This window comes from Hibiscus syriacus, unplaced genomic scaffold, assembly GCF_006381635.1.
Source record: "Hibiscus syriacus cultivar Baekdansim isolate YM2019G1 unplaced genomic scaffold, ASM638163v2 tig00006450_pilon, whole genome shotgun sequence".
NCBI lineage: Eukaryota > Viridiplantae > Streptophyta > Magnoliopsida > Malvales > Malvaceae > Hibiscus > Hibiscus syriacus.
Window position 1 is genome coordinate 12,908 of NW_024062100.1, and position 16,335 is coordinate 29,242.

At 37.1% G+C, this 16,335-nt stretch overlaps 1 pseudogene; it reads right to left on the minus strand.

Moving 5' to 3' along the window:
• Window positions 1-4,415: 4,415 nt before the first annotated feature.
• Window positions 4,416-15,550, minus strand: LOC120200711 (annotated as a pseudogene).
• Window positions 15,551-16,335: the final 785 nt, after the last annotated feature.

Consider the following 16,335-nt stretch of genomic DNA (forward strand, 5'->3'; position numbering starts at 1 on the left):
AACTCCTTTCTCTTTCTCTTCCTTTTTCCTACAAGTGAAAGCATCACACGCTAAGTATACATTTAGTGAGGAAATCACATAAATATTCAAAGCAATACAACATATAAAAATAAATGAGTAATAATATTCAATGCAATGTGATCACTTTACCTGCATTCTAACCATGTTACCATAATTTAAAATGATATACCAGGATATAAAGTTTCTTAACAATATACTTGCCATTTATCCCATAAGCTCGAAAGTTTATTTGCATGTTTATCATTTATTAATAAATAAACCATAGCCCAAACGTAACTCTATAAAGACCTTGAGTATTCAAGTCAAATATGCACCGAAGTGCTAATACACACATAAGGTTGTGCCCACCATAATACACATAAGGTCGTGCCTACCATATGCACTTATTGCCCTTACACACTATGGTGATGTACTAAATGTCCTTACACATTAGTGATAATCCAATTATGCAGCTGCTAGACTCTATGGCATTCCAATTACACCCTGTCCTTCAATGACTTACTTAGGCATACAGTTTATTTCATTTGATCCATCAATGGCAAAGTATATTATCATAATTTAACATTGGGCAGTTCACACCCGAAATAGCATTCATGTTAAATATCATATATGTTCATGATAAACATCATATGTAACGATCAGTGACCAATGAATTTTATATTCAACTTTTGACATATTTAGAATATATCAAATATATGATATATGACATAAATATCATGCCAATATAAATAAGGTAGACTTATTGTAAGTCCTGCCCAATGATGTATAAAACATCCATGTATAATGTTATGTATGAATTACACTCATTTTTACATTATACAAGACAAATGTAAGCCTCACTAAGCTTTAACTCGATCTTTTGCTTCTAATTTGGTTAAATCCCAAAATTGGTCATAATTTCATATCTTGACAGTTTGCAATACCTTTAAAGAAATATTATTATATATTAATATAAACTTTTAAAACTTGTTATGTTTATACCAATGGAAACTAGACTCAAATACGAATCTATCCATATAAGGAACTCCTTCTAGTTCAATTTGTACAATTTATGGTAAATTTTCAAAGTTGACTGACATTATCTATTTTAAGCATATTTTGCTGCCCCATTTTCTGACATATCCTCAGTTAAAAATTCGTATATATTTTTTATACATCTCGGAATCCATTTACGTTTGTTATAAACAAAAATAGACTGGTATACTAGTCCAAAGGAATACAAATAATTCTTTAATCATTTATTTTAGAATTTATGGTAATTTTCTAAACCTACTGTCAGAACATAAATTATAAGAAGGTTTCACCAATTTGCATTTTCAACTAGTTCACTAATTATATTAGCTCACCAAATGCACATATATGCATGCATCATAAATCAAATAAAATTTTAGGAGTCACTCCTTACCATAGTAAATTTGTCACTGGCTCATCGCAAGCCAATATTTGTTCGATAACATAAGTACAAATTAAATTTGCACTCACCTGGTGCCCTTAGAATGCAAACTTCCCTTAGGATTTCACATTCCGTCCTTAAGGTTTTCCATAGATTTGATATTGCTTGATCTTGATTTCAACCACACAATCTAAATAAGCATCATTGCCAAACATATACAAATTCAAACCAAATGTTAGAATCTTACTAACATATGCATACTTTGGAAAATAAATTCCTAACAACTTTTCCTATGCTTATTCGATATAATTTCCATGTTACAACATAAATGTTGACCTTAATACTTCTAATTGACCACTAAAGTTCCTTTCTATCTCAACTTCACAAAATATTTTCACTTAAGCTCCCAACCTTTCTGTATTTGTGATTTAAACCTCAAATTTTACAAGCTTTTCAAAATAATCCAATTCACATCCCAACTTCAATTTCAACACTAAAACATTAATTTCCAGCATACTACATCAACCATTGTACAATTATAAAACAATCCACCAATTTTCTAAAATTATAGATTAGGACCCCAACTTTCATAAAATTACATAATAGCCGAAATTTTTTTCTAAGAATTGTAGAATACTTCCTACATCATTTCTAGTCCCTACATAATTTTTCCATAATTTTTCTCATCCTCTATAGTCAAGGCCGAATGCTTTGTATGTTCAAGATTAGGGTTTTCATGATTTTACTTGATTTTGATTTGATTCAAGCATGAAATTAATTTCGATTCAACTTTATAAAATCTCTACAATCAAAACCTAACTTAATTTCATCAAAATACATCTTTATCCCAAGATTAGGGTTATGTCGAAACTTTATGTGTTCATGTGATCATGTACAAGTGATTTTAATCATCAATTATGTTTGGAAATGATTCTACAACCTCAATAACATCAAAACCCTTCTTTAATTCCATAAACCCTAATGTGAACATAAACCCTAGAATTTGGGATCTTTGAACACAAACCAATTAGCAAACAATAATGGTACCAAATGATATTGTTTTTCGAATAGAACAATTTTCTATTTCACGGCATGATCCAAAATCCAAAGAAAATTGCTCAAAAATGAAAAATAAAAATTCTCTTACCTTATTCATGTTCAGCACGAAATGTTGGCTGAAAATGGCTAAGTTTTCATGAAATTTCTAATGAATTTCATGTTAAGTCAACCTTTATTTAAGCTTAAATGAATAAAATATTCATTTAATGAGAAATGTCCATTTTGCCATTGTTGAAACTTGATATTTACCTTAATACCAAGCCACATAAACCTTATCATCTTCCAAAGTCAAAGATGGACAAATTATTTTGCCCTTTACAACTTTGCCCATGCCATTTTCCAAAAGTTTCAATCTTGTCTTTTTTCATCCAACGATCCAAATTGAACTTGGAAATAAATTCTCAAATCCAATGCTCCATATTATTTTCCATTATTTTAAAATTAGAAAATAATATTTCTAAGCTTAATTAATCATCCTTCAAATTTTCATAAAATTTTTTTTGATCCAATTTACCGAATTCTTACCATATTTTAATACTTTCCAGTTTTTAACACAATTTCCATATAATAATCAAATTTCAATAAAACCCCACTCTCAAGATTAAACTATCCATTTATGGAAAAAAATATTTTGGAGAAAATTACCACTCAAGCCCCTAAACTTTCATAAATTTTTACTTTGGCTACCAAACTTTCAAAAATTACATTTTAGCTGGGGTATTACAAAATTTGTTAGATCAATACTCGTAACAAAATCTTTACTATAAAAATATGTCAATAACTATACTATGCCAATCCAAATCGAAACCTTTTTTATTTTAGATTAGATAGTCATTTCAGTTCAGATTATTGCCAATTGTATTATCATGAGAAATAAATGATACATGAGTCAAATAACAAGTGAGGGCGACATATGTAGTCGAAACTGCCAGAACAAATTGCACCGAGTCACTCCACCTCATGCAGCACTAAGATACACTAAGTTAACGAGTGACCCATCTTTGGTGCATATCATATAATGAACATATAGTGCCAGACAAATCGTACTAGATCATTCCACCTCATGCACCATTGGAGTACGTCGACTTAGGTCACGAGGGATCTGTATTAGTGTTAAATAAGAACATATACATATTCACTCCACCTCAAGGCATATCATTATAGCATTAACTTTCATTCTCATAAATGGGCTTAATTTCAAATCAGATACTAATTTTTCTTATAAAACATCAATATAACTAAATATAAAATAATTCTTATCAAATCAGACTTGAGTAATTCATGCCCAAAAACATTCTGCTATGAATGAAATATCATATAATCAAATATAATAAAAATATCCTAAACAATTTTTTGGGTAACTCACACCTAAAATCATGTAAAATAATATAGTAAATCAGTATAAAATATTTTTCATAAAATAATTCAAATCTTTTTCATTCGAAAACATTCAAGATCGGCTCATCGCAATCCGTCCTCATGTCATATAAATAAAAGGGTAATCTATGTCAAATGCCACTCATCTTTAAGCTCGGGCTCGAAAATGCCATCGACGTTTCAATTTTGCCAATTTTAGCACTGACGTTTATGTTTCACTGTAATTTTGCCACTCTGTCGTTAATCCGTTAATGGGACAATGACATGGCATCTTTTTTCCGTGACGACGATGACATGGCATTCTCATCAAAATGACGTCGTTTTGGCACGACCGTTTTGATGCTTAAAAAGCTCAAAACGACGTCGTTTGGTTGATGAAAAATATGTTTTCATGAGATTCGAACCGTAGACCTTTAGAATCCAAATCTAAATACTCAACCACCAAGCTAACTTAAGAACTTGGTATAACCATAACAAAACTATTATAAATGTTCATCACTACCACCATCACCCTCGTTATCTCCTGCTGTAACAATTTCTTGTTGCAATTCCAAGAAGGAACTCTTCAGACATTTGATATTCAACATGTTAAAAGTAAAAACACAAATCCAATTCTTACCTTATGATCATGGCAGTATTTAGCTAAGCAATAAAGGCATTTCACAGCTGCCATGGCGTTAAGCCCTAGCATCTTTTAATGATTTGACAAACTTCGGGATGAGCCCCTCCTTTGAGCTCTCACAGTATATTGAGGGGTTTACACGAGAACCTGCATATCACCCAAGGCTTCGTTTTTCCTCATATGGTCATCGGAGTTGATTCGGGAGACTCCTGCTTGAAACCTCCAATCCATATCATTTTTCTTCTATTCTTCTATTGAGGATCGAAGGTTAACATTTGGTGTTATGTAACCCCCTAGACCCGACCTATGCGTTTCGACTAAGTCTAGTGGATCACATACATGATTCTTAAAGACATTTTCTGAAACCGTTATTCAATCATTGTAAAATCACATTATAAATGACATGATATTATACTATCAAAACCCAACTCATAAATATAATACCAATAAGTAAAAAAAATTAATTTAAAACATGTCTTAAAAATCAAAATCACGATAAACCGAATATTAATAGCAAAAGTGTAATCACTATAAAATCCAATACTTTAAAATAAGGTCCATGTAACCAAAATAAAGTCAACCTGAATGATAAAAACATTACAATCAAATATACTTCAAGAGATATGTTGATCCTCCAAGTGCTCAATCCGGGGTATCTAACCAACAGTATCTGAAAGGGGGAAAAACATTTTTGAAAGGTGAGCTAGGCTCAGTGTGTCCCACATTACCATAAAATCACAATAGGTACAATAAACAAATCATAGTCCAATAAATCTCATAAATTCATAAAAGAGTTTAACTTTTGAAAATCATAGTTTAAACTCTTTTCTTGTACACCATCAGTAATTTCCAAAACTATTTTCCATATAGCTTACTCTAAGCACACATTAAAAAGAAAGCCAACCTAAGGATAAGCTTTAGATCTTGTATCCTTAGGCCCGTAAGTCCAAGTCCATATAGTTTACCCTAAGCACACAGCAAGGGAAGCCAACCTAATGTATCTTGGGGCCCCAAGAGTCACATTAGGCCCATTCTGTTTATTAGCTTGATCAGAGCTATACTATTGTAATTCAATCCAAAAGTTCAATTGCACCGTGACACAAATTCCTTAAATCATCACATTAAATTGGTGCATCAATAAAACAGTAACCAAAGAATTCAGTGTACCTCATATTAAAACCAATAAAACAGTTCAGTAATAATTAGGGAACACACCTCGATAATAGGTTCAAATAGTAGATTTACTGATTGCTGGTTTCACCACGCTCTGCTACAGTTTTCGAACGTGGTTTAACTGATCTAGAAGAGTTGGGTCGAGCTGTCGAACAATCCAGAAAGTCTCTTATGCCTTCAAATAATAATAATTTATCAGCCCCAAATCTTACTTAATTGTTCAAAGCTAAAATTCTTAAGTATATATGTATTTTCAGGGTTTGACTATCAATTTGGAGGATTTCGAGCCTGAATTTGGTCAAACGGATTGCGGAATCGGAATCAGGACGTCGAAAAACATAAAGTATGACTTTTCGAAAATTTAAATTCTTGGTCAAAGTCAAAGTCAACCACTTTGACCGTCGATTTGGAGGCCTTCGGGTTCGAATTTTATGAAACGGACTTCGGAAACGGATTCGGGACGTTGAAAACTATCAGAATAGGTATAGTCGGAAAAGATTAACGGTCGTTTAATGGTCGGTCAAAGCCATTTTAAGTTTTGGTCAAAGGAGGTCAACGATCACGGTCAACGGTCAACGGTCGGGTCGGGTCGGTCGGGTCGGGTCAGACCGATCAAACTGGTTCAGACCGGTCAAACTGGTTCGAACCGGTCAAAACCGGTTCCAAACCGGTTAAACCGGTTTTCCACCTTCCACTCTCCCTGCGGCGGCGCGTGTGGCGCGTGAGACCTCCTCTGGGGCTATAAAAATCCCGAAACAATTTCTAAAACTTATTTTGAGCGATTTCGAGATACTTACAAAGATCGGTTCAAATTTTTGAACGGCGGAGAGCTTGATTTCAACTCGGCCAAATCTTTTACTGCTCCACCTCCTCACGCGCCGCCGTCAACTGAGACTGAGGATGACACCGGCGAACTAGAAACGGCACAAGGAACACGATGGTGCAGGAGGTGTCGTGAACGGAGCAACGATCGACGGTGAATTTGAGATTTTCCCGGCAATGGAGCTAAAAAAAGTCGATGCTTTGACTTGAAATTCCCGACGTTTGGCAGCGTTTCGCTTCAATTAATTTAAGGGAATTGTTCCTGACTCGATAATGAACACGATGGTGATTTCAAAACGATGATCGGAATTCGGACGGCGTCGGGATCTAAGTCGGAAATGGCGTAGGGGGAAGGGAATTTGGGAGCAATTGGGGTGTGGTTTTCTTTTTTGAAACAGAAAACCACGTTTATAACATAACATATCTAACTTTCTTGGGTAAATTTAGGGCTTGGTCCCTGAATTTTCTTTAACTCTAAACAAGCTCCAAGTTTTAAAATCTTTCAATTTAGTCCACACAATTTACCGATTTTCACAATTAAAACCCCAATTTCAATTAAATATTATTTTGAAAATATTCGGGTTGTTACAATTTTCCCCCTCTACAAGAAACTTCGTCCTCGAAATTTACCTTATGAGAATAGTTGAGAAAACTAAGCCTCCATTGACTCCAATGTCTCCCAAGTAGCTTTTGAGGGGCCTCGATTACTCCATTGAACTTTGACCATTGGAATACGCCTATTCTGAAGGACTCGCTCATCTTTTTCTAAGATCTGGATGGGCTCCTCCTCATATTACCTCATATGACAAATCAGGTCTCAGCTCTACCTCATCAACTTGAATGATGTGATCTGGATCTGGACGGTATCACCTTAACATAAACACATGAAAAACATCATGAATACGATAAGATGGGAAGGCAACTCAAGCTGATAAGCAACAGGTCCAACTTTCTTCAGAATACGATACGGCCCAATAAACCGCGGACTCAGTTTACCCTTACGTCCAAATCTCAATACTTTCTTCCATGGAGATACCTTGAGAAAAACCTGATCTTCAACGTCAAACTGTATATCCTTCCTCCTTTGATCTGCATAAGATTTCTTCCTATCAAATGCCTCTTTCAGACGGTCACGGATCAATCTGACTATGTCTTCCGTCTCTCGCACTAAATCAGGTCCCAAAGTCTTCCTATCACGCAACTCAGTCCAACAAATCGGGGTGCGACACCTACGCCATAGAGTGCTTCATAGGGTGCCATACGAATGCTGGTCTGGTAACTGTTATTATAAGTGAATTCAGCCAAAGGCAAAAAGTTCTCCCAGCTACCACGAAAATCAATTACACAACCCCGTAACATATCCTCCAGAATCTGAATTACTCTATCAGATTGACCATCAGTTTGTGGGTTAAAGGAGGTACTATAATCCAATCTCGTACCCAAAGCCGTATGTAGCGCCTTCCAAAATCTTGAAGTAAATCTCGGATCTCGATCTGAAATGATAGATAACGGAACACCATGCAATCTGACAATCTCTGAAATATACAACCTCGCCAACTTGTCCAACGTATAATTTATCCGTACAGGAATGAAGTGAGCTAACTTTGTAAGTCTGTCAACAATCACCCAAATTGAGTTCTTTTTCGAAGGAGTCATAGGTAAACCAATAACAAAATCCATAGTAATACGCTCCCATTTCCATTTCAGAATCTTGATAGGTTGTAACAAACCTGATGGATGTTGATGTTCTGCCTTAACTTGCTGACAAGTCAAACACCTAGCCACAAAATTCGAGATGCCTTTCTTCATGCCGACCCAATGATACCTCTCTATCAAATTCTGATACATCTTATCTCCACCGGGGTGCATAGCATATGGACTACTATGAGCCTCAATAAGGATATTCTACCTCAACTCAGCATGATCCGGAACACAATACCGACCTTTAAAGTATAAAACTTCATCCCGATCAATTGCGTAATCTGAATTTGTCCCCTGCTCTACTTGTTCAAAGATGGGAAACATGGAGCTATCAAGGGGCTGCTTAGCCTTGATCTCATCAACCAAGGTCGGTTTAACTTGCAATTCTGCTAACAGAGTGACATCGTCATATAAATTCATCCTGGCCATTAAAGATCTCAACTCTGTTACCGCCTTTCGACTCAAAGCATCCGCTACAATATTAGCTTTACCAGGGTGATAATCAATCACACAATCATAATCCTTTAGAAGCTCTAGCCAGCGTCGCTGTCTCAAATTAAGCTCCTTCTGGGTCAGAAGATACTTTAAGCTCTTATGATCCGTGAAAATGTAACACTTCTCTCCATAAATATAGTGTCTCCAAATCTTCAAGGAAAAAATCACTGCTGCTAACTCCAAATCATGAGTAGGATAATTACACTCATGCGGTCGCAGCTGACAGGATTCATAGGCCACCACCTTACCTTCCTGCATTAGAACACAGCCGAGTTCTGAATGTGACGCATCATTATACACTGTAAAATCCTTCCCGGACTCTGATTGAATCAGTACTGGTGCTTGAGTCAAAACCGCCTTTAATTTCTCAAAGCTCTCCTGTTGTGCCTCACCCCAGTCAAACGACACATTCTTCCTTAACAACTTTCTCAAAGGAGCAGCAATGATCGAGAAGCCCTCAATAAAACGTCGATAATAACAAGCCAAACCCAAGAAACTACGAATCTCAGAGATATTCTTGGGTCGTTTCCAATTCACAATAGCTTCAATCTTGCTTGGATCGACCTGAATACCTCGCGCTGAAATAATATGCCCCAGAAACGACACTTCTTGAAGCCAAAACTCACACTTGCTTAGTTTGGCATAAAGACGATGCTCTCTCAAAGTTCGCAGAACGATCTTCAAATGCTCGTCATGCTCTGCCTCAGTACGAGAATATATCAGAATATCATCAATGAAGACCACCCCAAATTGATCCAAATATGGTCGGAACACCCGATTCATCAAATCCATGAAAGCTGCAGGAGCGTTCGTCAAACCAAAAGGCATCACTAAGAATTCATAATGACCATATCTAGTGCGAATGGCCGTCTTTGCAACATCAGATCCTTTAACTTTCAATTGATAATACCCCGAACGAAGATCAATATTAGAGAATACAATAGCTCCTCGCAATTGATCAAATAAGTCATCAATCCTGGGTAGTGGATATTTATTCTTGACCGTCATCTTGTTCAATTTCCGATAGTCAATACATAATCTTAGCGACCAATCCTTCTTTTTCACGAACAGAACTGGAGCTCCCCAGGATGAGGTACTATGTCGGATAAATCCTCGATCGAATAATTCTTATAATTGGACCTTCAACTCCTTAAGTTCTTTTGGAGCCATGCGATAAGGTGCCATAGAAATAGGTGCAGATCCCGGATAAGTCTCAATCTCGAACTCTACCTCTCTATCAGGAGGTAACCCAGGCAACTACTCCGGAAAAACATCAGGAAACTCGCTAACTGTACGAATCTCCTCGATCGTGGACAATGCACCTTTGGTGTTCAAAATACAAGAAATGAAAGTCTCATATCCCTTCCGGATCATACGATCAATTTCCATCGCTGAAACTATATTGGAGAGATAGCTGCGACGTTCACCAATTAACACAACAGTCCGACCATCAGAAGTTTTCAGAGTAGCTCTCTTGTACTCGTAATCCAGATTTACCTTGTGTTTAGTCAACCAATCCATCCCAAGAATTAGATCAAACTCCTCTAAAGGAAGCTCCATAAGATCAGTGAGAAAATTTCTCTCTTAACCTCCAGAGGACAACGCCGAAATACTTTATTCACTAATATCGCCTGTCCTACTGGACTCGTAACCGTAACATTATTTTCAGTGTTCTTGATCGAAATCTAAAGGTTTCGAGATACCGAGCTCGATACATAGGAGTGAGTGGAGCCATTGTCCAGTAATGCAAAGTATGGAATGGAATATATAGTAAATGTACCTGCAATAACCTCAGGCTCATCTCTGTCATCCCGTCGTCTAGTGGCATAAACCAAAGCTGGCTGTCTAGCCTCAGAAACTGTTGGCCCTCTATTTTGCTAAGGTCGGGCTCTACTGTCTGTCCTGGACGCTGATCCTCGAGTCTTTCCTTGATTACGATCTCTAATTGGGGTCTGTATTGTAGTCTGAGAATGCACAGGAGTCTGAGTAGCGGTTTGCTCAAACGAAGTTAGCTGAGGACAATCCCTCCGAAAATGATTACTGGATCCACACTGATAGCAAAGACCCATCTTCTTACGACACTCTTCTATGTGTCGTTTACCACAATACTCAGAAAGGGGCCCATGATAATACGATGAGGAACCGCCTCGACTGACAACTAAAGGTGAGGATACTGCAGGCCTGAAACGTGTATTACTTCTCTGAGGGGCTGAAGTACGAGTCCTCTTCCCGGACTGTGCTGATAACTCAATAGGGCCTAAAAATTTCTTAGATCGTTCATGATTAACACGCTCTCTACCAGAAGCTAAAACCTCCACTTCTTCAGCATCTTTGGCTCTGCCCACCAGCACATCAAATATCTCATCCTGATGGGTTACAACTTGCCTACGTAGCTCGTATCTGAGTCAAAGGGCAAATTTACGACATCGATCTCTCTCAGTAGGTACCATACTGAATCCATACTTCAACAACTTCAAGAACTCGATCTCATACTCAGAAACGGTCATGTCTCCCTGAACCAGGTCTTGAAACTATTGTCGTCTCTGAGCTAAGTAACGCTCTCCCAGAAAACGGCTCTGAAAGTGATCCTTAAAGAAATTCCAGGTCAAACGATCGGTAGGAACACTACTGGTTACTGACTCCCACCAAGTGTAGGCATTGCCATCTAACATAGCTACTACCCCCAAATATCTCTTAGTTGAGTCCAAACCCAACTAATTCATGCGTCTTTCTGTATCCTGTAGCCAATCCTCAGCTTCAGTAGGAGCTCCACCAATTTGTCCCCCAAAAGTTCTAACTCCATTGGAAATCAAAGTCTATGAAATAGGAACCTCGGATAAAACACCAGTAGCTCTGACTGCTCCCTGTATTAATTGCAGGAACTGTCTACCAAAATTCTCATCCAATACAACTCTGGTAGACTCGGACGCAATATTCGTCGCTCCTATGATCGGTGTAGTCATGCCAATACCAGCGGCAAGAGGTAGATTCGTTGGGGTCGTAGGAGCATGATCACCTATCGGAGGTGGGGGATCTACTCGTATCTCATCGATCGGATCTGCAAATCTAGCCACTTGACCTCGTCCACGGCTAGTTCGATGACCACGTCTAGCACTTATTTTGATGGATCTCAAGTTTACTATAGAAGATAAAACTTAGAGTTAGATAAGCACTTGGAGTCTCGAACACAGTCAAATCTTAATAACTTTGTGACATGGCCTTTGTAACTTGTTTTGTAAAATATTTCAAAACTGTATTTTCAATGTCGACTCATACACAGTCCGAGGGTTAAAAACCAAAAGCTCTGATACCAATAAATGTAACCCCCTAGACTCGGCCTATGCGTTTCGACTAAGTCTAGTGGATCACATACATGATTCTTAAAGACATTTTCTAAAACCGTTATTCAATCATTGTAAAATCACATTATAAATGACATGATATTATACTATCAAAACCCAACTCATAAATATAATACCAATAAGTAAAAAAATTAATTTAAAACATGTCTTAAAAATCAAAATCACGATAAACCGAATATTAATAGCAAAAGTGTAATCACTATAAAATCCATTACTTTAAAATAAGGTCCATGTCACCAAAATAAAGTCAACCTAAATGATAAAAACATTACAATCAAATATACTTCAAGAGATATGTTGATCCTCCAAGTGCTCAATCCGGGGTATCTAACCAACAGTATCTGAAAGGGGGAAAAACATTTTCGAAAGGTGAGCTAGGCTCAGTGTGTCCCACATTACCATAAAATCACAATAGGTACAATAAACAAATCATAGTCCAGTAAATCTCATAAATTCATAAAAGAGTTTAACTTTTGAAAATCATATTTTAAACTCTTTTCTTGTACACCATCAGTAATTTCCAAAACTATTTTCCATATAGCTTACTCTAAGCACACAGCAAAAAGAAAGCCAACCTAAGGATAAGCTTTAGATCTTGTATCCTTAGGCCCGTAAGTCCAAGTCCATATAGCTTACCCTAAGCACACAGCAAGGGAAGCCAACCTAATGTATCTTAGGGCCCCAAGAGTCAAATTAGGCCCATTCTGTTTATTAGCTTGATCAGAGCTATACTATTGTAATTCAATCCAAAAGTTCAATTGCACAGTGACACAAATTCCATAAATCATCACATTAAATTGGTGCATCAATAAAACAGTAACCAAAGAATTCAGTGTACCTCATATTAAAACCAATAAAATAGTTCAGTAATAATTAGGGAACACACCTCGATAATAGGTTCAAATAGTAGATTTACTGATTGCAAGTTTCACCACGCTCTGCTACAGTTTTCAAACATGGTTTAACTGATCTAGAAGAGTTGGGTCGAGCTGTCGAATGATCCGGAAAGTCTCTTATTCCTTCAAATAATAATAATTTATCAACTCCAAATCTTACTTAATTGTTCAAAGCTAAAATTCTTAAGTATATAATTATTTTTAGGGTTTGACTATCACTTTGAAGGATTTCGAGTCTGAATTTGGTCAAACGGATTGCGGAATCTGAATCAGGACGTCGAAAAATATAAGGTATGACTTTTTGAAAATTTAAATTCTTGGTCAAAGTCAAAGTCAACCACTTTGACCATCGATTTGGAGGCCTTCGGATTCGAATTTGATGAAACAGACTTCGGAAATGGATTTGGGACGTCGAAAACTATCAGAATAGGTATAGTCAGAAAAGATTAACAATCGTTTAATGGTCGGTCAAAGCCATTTTAAGTCTTGGTCAAAGGAGGTCAACGGTCAACGGTCGGGTCGGGTCAGACCGGTCAAACCGGTTCAGTTCGGTCAAACCGGTTTGAACCGATCAAAACCGGTTAAACTGGTTTTCCAGCTTCCACTCTCCCTGCGGCGGCGCGTGTGGCACGTGAGACCTCCTATGGGGCTCTAAAAATCCCGGAAAAATTTCTAAAAATTATTTTGAGTGATTTCGAGATACTTACAAAGATCGGTTCAAATTTTTGAAAGGTGGAGAGCTTGATTTCAACTCGGCCGAATCTTTGACTGCTCCACCTCCTCACGCGCCGCCGTCGACTGAGACCGAGGATGACACCGGCGGACTCGAAACGGCACAAGGAACACGATGGTGCAGGAGGTGTCGTAAATGGAGCAACGATCGGCGGTGAATTTGAGATTTTCCCGGCGATAGAGCTAAAAAAAACGTCGATGCTTTGACTTGAAATTCCCGACGTTTGGCAGCGTTTCGCTTCAATTAATTTAAGGGGATTGTTCCTGACTCGATAACGAACATGATGGTGATTTCAAAACGACGATCGGAATTCGGACGGCGTCAGGATCTAAGTCGGAAACGGCGTAGGGGGAAGGGAATTTGGGAGCAATTGCGGTGTGGTTTTCTGTTTTGAAACAGAAAACCACGTTTATAACATAACATACCTAACTTTCTTGGGTAAATTCAGGGCTTAGTCCCTGAATTTTCTTTAACTCTAAAACAAGCTCCTAGTTTTAAAATCTTTTAATTTAGTCCCCACAATTTACCGATTTTCACAATTAAAACCTCCAATTTCAATTAAATATTATTTTAAAAATATTCAGGTTGTTACATGTTAGCTCCAAATTTTGAAGCTCTTCTTTACTAGTAGGACAATCCTTCTTTCCACTCTAGAAGTATCTCCGTATCGCTTTCCGTTCGAAGCTGTGGCCACAAATTACTACAACCGGATCAACCATCATTTCATTGCACAAGGCGCATATGAAGGAACCAATAGGGTATTGCTTATGATATGTCAGGGTCTCCTCGCTTTGTGGACTCGAAAAGATTTTGGTATTATGCAACAACTGTATCAATTGGGAAAGCTGAACCGCCTCTGCTTGTTTCTTTTGAATTTCCATCTCTTCTTTTTTTCTTCTTCAGAAGTGCCAATTCATTTTGTACCAAAGATGCATTAGCATCAGCACCAACGGCTTCGGCGATCTTCTACAGAAGCTTTACAGCATTGTCTCGGTTTCTACTGCTTTGGGATACCGAATTCTCTATTTCCGCAACAATCGTTTCGGTCGCTACCGCCACTCGAAACTCCATCGTATTCAGCTTATCTATAACCTCATCATTAATGCTCTTCAAGTTCAGTGCCATATCAAGATTAGCCAGCTGCAACGAGGAAATAGTTGAGGCAATATCTTTAGCTAGACCTTGTATATGTAAAAGCACCGAATACGAGTGAAGCAAGAACCGAAGACGGCTACCAGACTTAGAATCATTGATTATCTTGGAAGCTTTTCGTAACAAGCCACTCAACTTCTCCAGTGCCGCCTTAGTAAAGTCCGATCCCCTGGCAGCTTCTATTTTCCATATACTTAATGACCCCAAAAGCACTTCCAGCTCAAAAATACTCCTCGAAAACTCTCGAAAGATGTCCTTCTCGATCATCACATCCCTCGTTTCCCTGGTGAGCTCCACCGTCTGAAGCGCCACACGGCTCCAGAGTTCTTAAGTTCTTAAGAGAAGATAATGAGGAAGATAATGAGGGTAACGGTGGTAGTGATGAACATTTTATAATAGTTTTGTTAAGGTTATAGCAAGTTCTTAAGTTAGCTTGGTGGTTGGGTATTTAGATTTGGATTCTAAAGGTTTGCGGTTCGAATCTTCTGAAAAACATATTTTTCATCAACAAAACAACGTCGTTTTGAACTTTTTAAGCATCAAAACGGTCGTGCCAAAACAACGTCGTTTTGATGAGGGTGCCATGTCATCGCCGTCACGGAAAAAAGATGCCATGTCATCGTCCCGTTAACGGATTAACAGCGGAGTGGCAAAATTGCAGTGAAACATAAACGTCAGTGCTAAAATTGGCAAAATTGAAACGTCGATGGCATTTTCGAGCCCGAGCTTAAAGATGAGTGGCATTTGACAAAGATTACCCTAAATAAAATAAATAAGTAAGTTGCACTCACCTGGTGCCTCACTAGTTTACTATTACGATCACAATTACCTTTGTTCTATGTCCTCGTATTTGGTTCACTTTGACTTCAATTACGATCAGGTATTATCTGATCGTCAATTTCCATTATTAAACAATTTCATCATATATCGATACTCATACTAATATAATAAATTCGTATTCAACTCAAAATTCTAAAAACAATATCAATGCACGTTCGTAGCTAATTTTCTTACTAAACCAAAATCAACCTTAACTCTATCAAATTATATTTTCAAGTCCTTTAATAAATCACTTATCACAATGATTTCCTTGAACTTTTCAACCTCTCTCACTTTTAGCTACTAACTTTTTCAAAACTTTTGAATATACCCCATAAAATTACAAAATTTTCATTTTGACCCAAAATCAACATTACATCATTTAAATCAAAATTTTCAGCATGGTACACAAATTTTACCAACAACTTGCGCATAAGCCCTTCAGTTTTCCAAAAATTTGCAAAATAATCCTTAAACTTTTATAACCTCCCAAATCAATCCTAAATTCCATATTTCATCACACTAATAATAAATTTCAGTATAGGACCATAAATTCCCCATTTTTATGCATAAATCCTTCTAATTTCCGTAATTTATGAAATAGTCCTCTAAATTTATCCAAGATTCAATTTAGTCTAAAACATAATTTCAAGCACAAACAAGCACTCTTACAATAAATCTAAACCCTCAGAGATTTTTTGAAAACATTT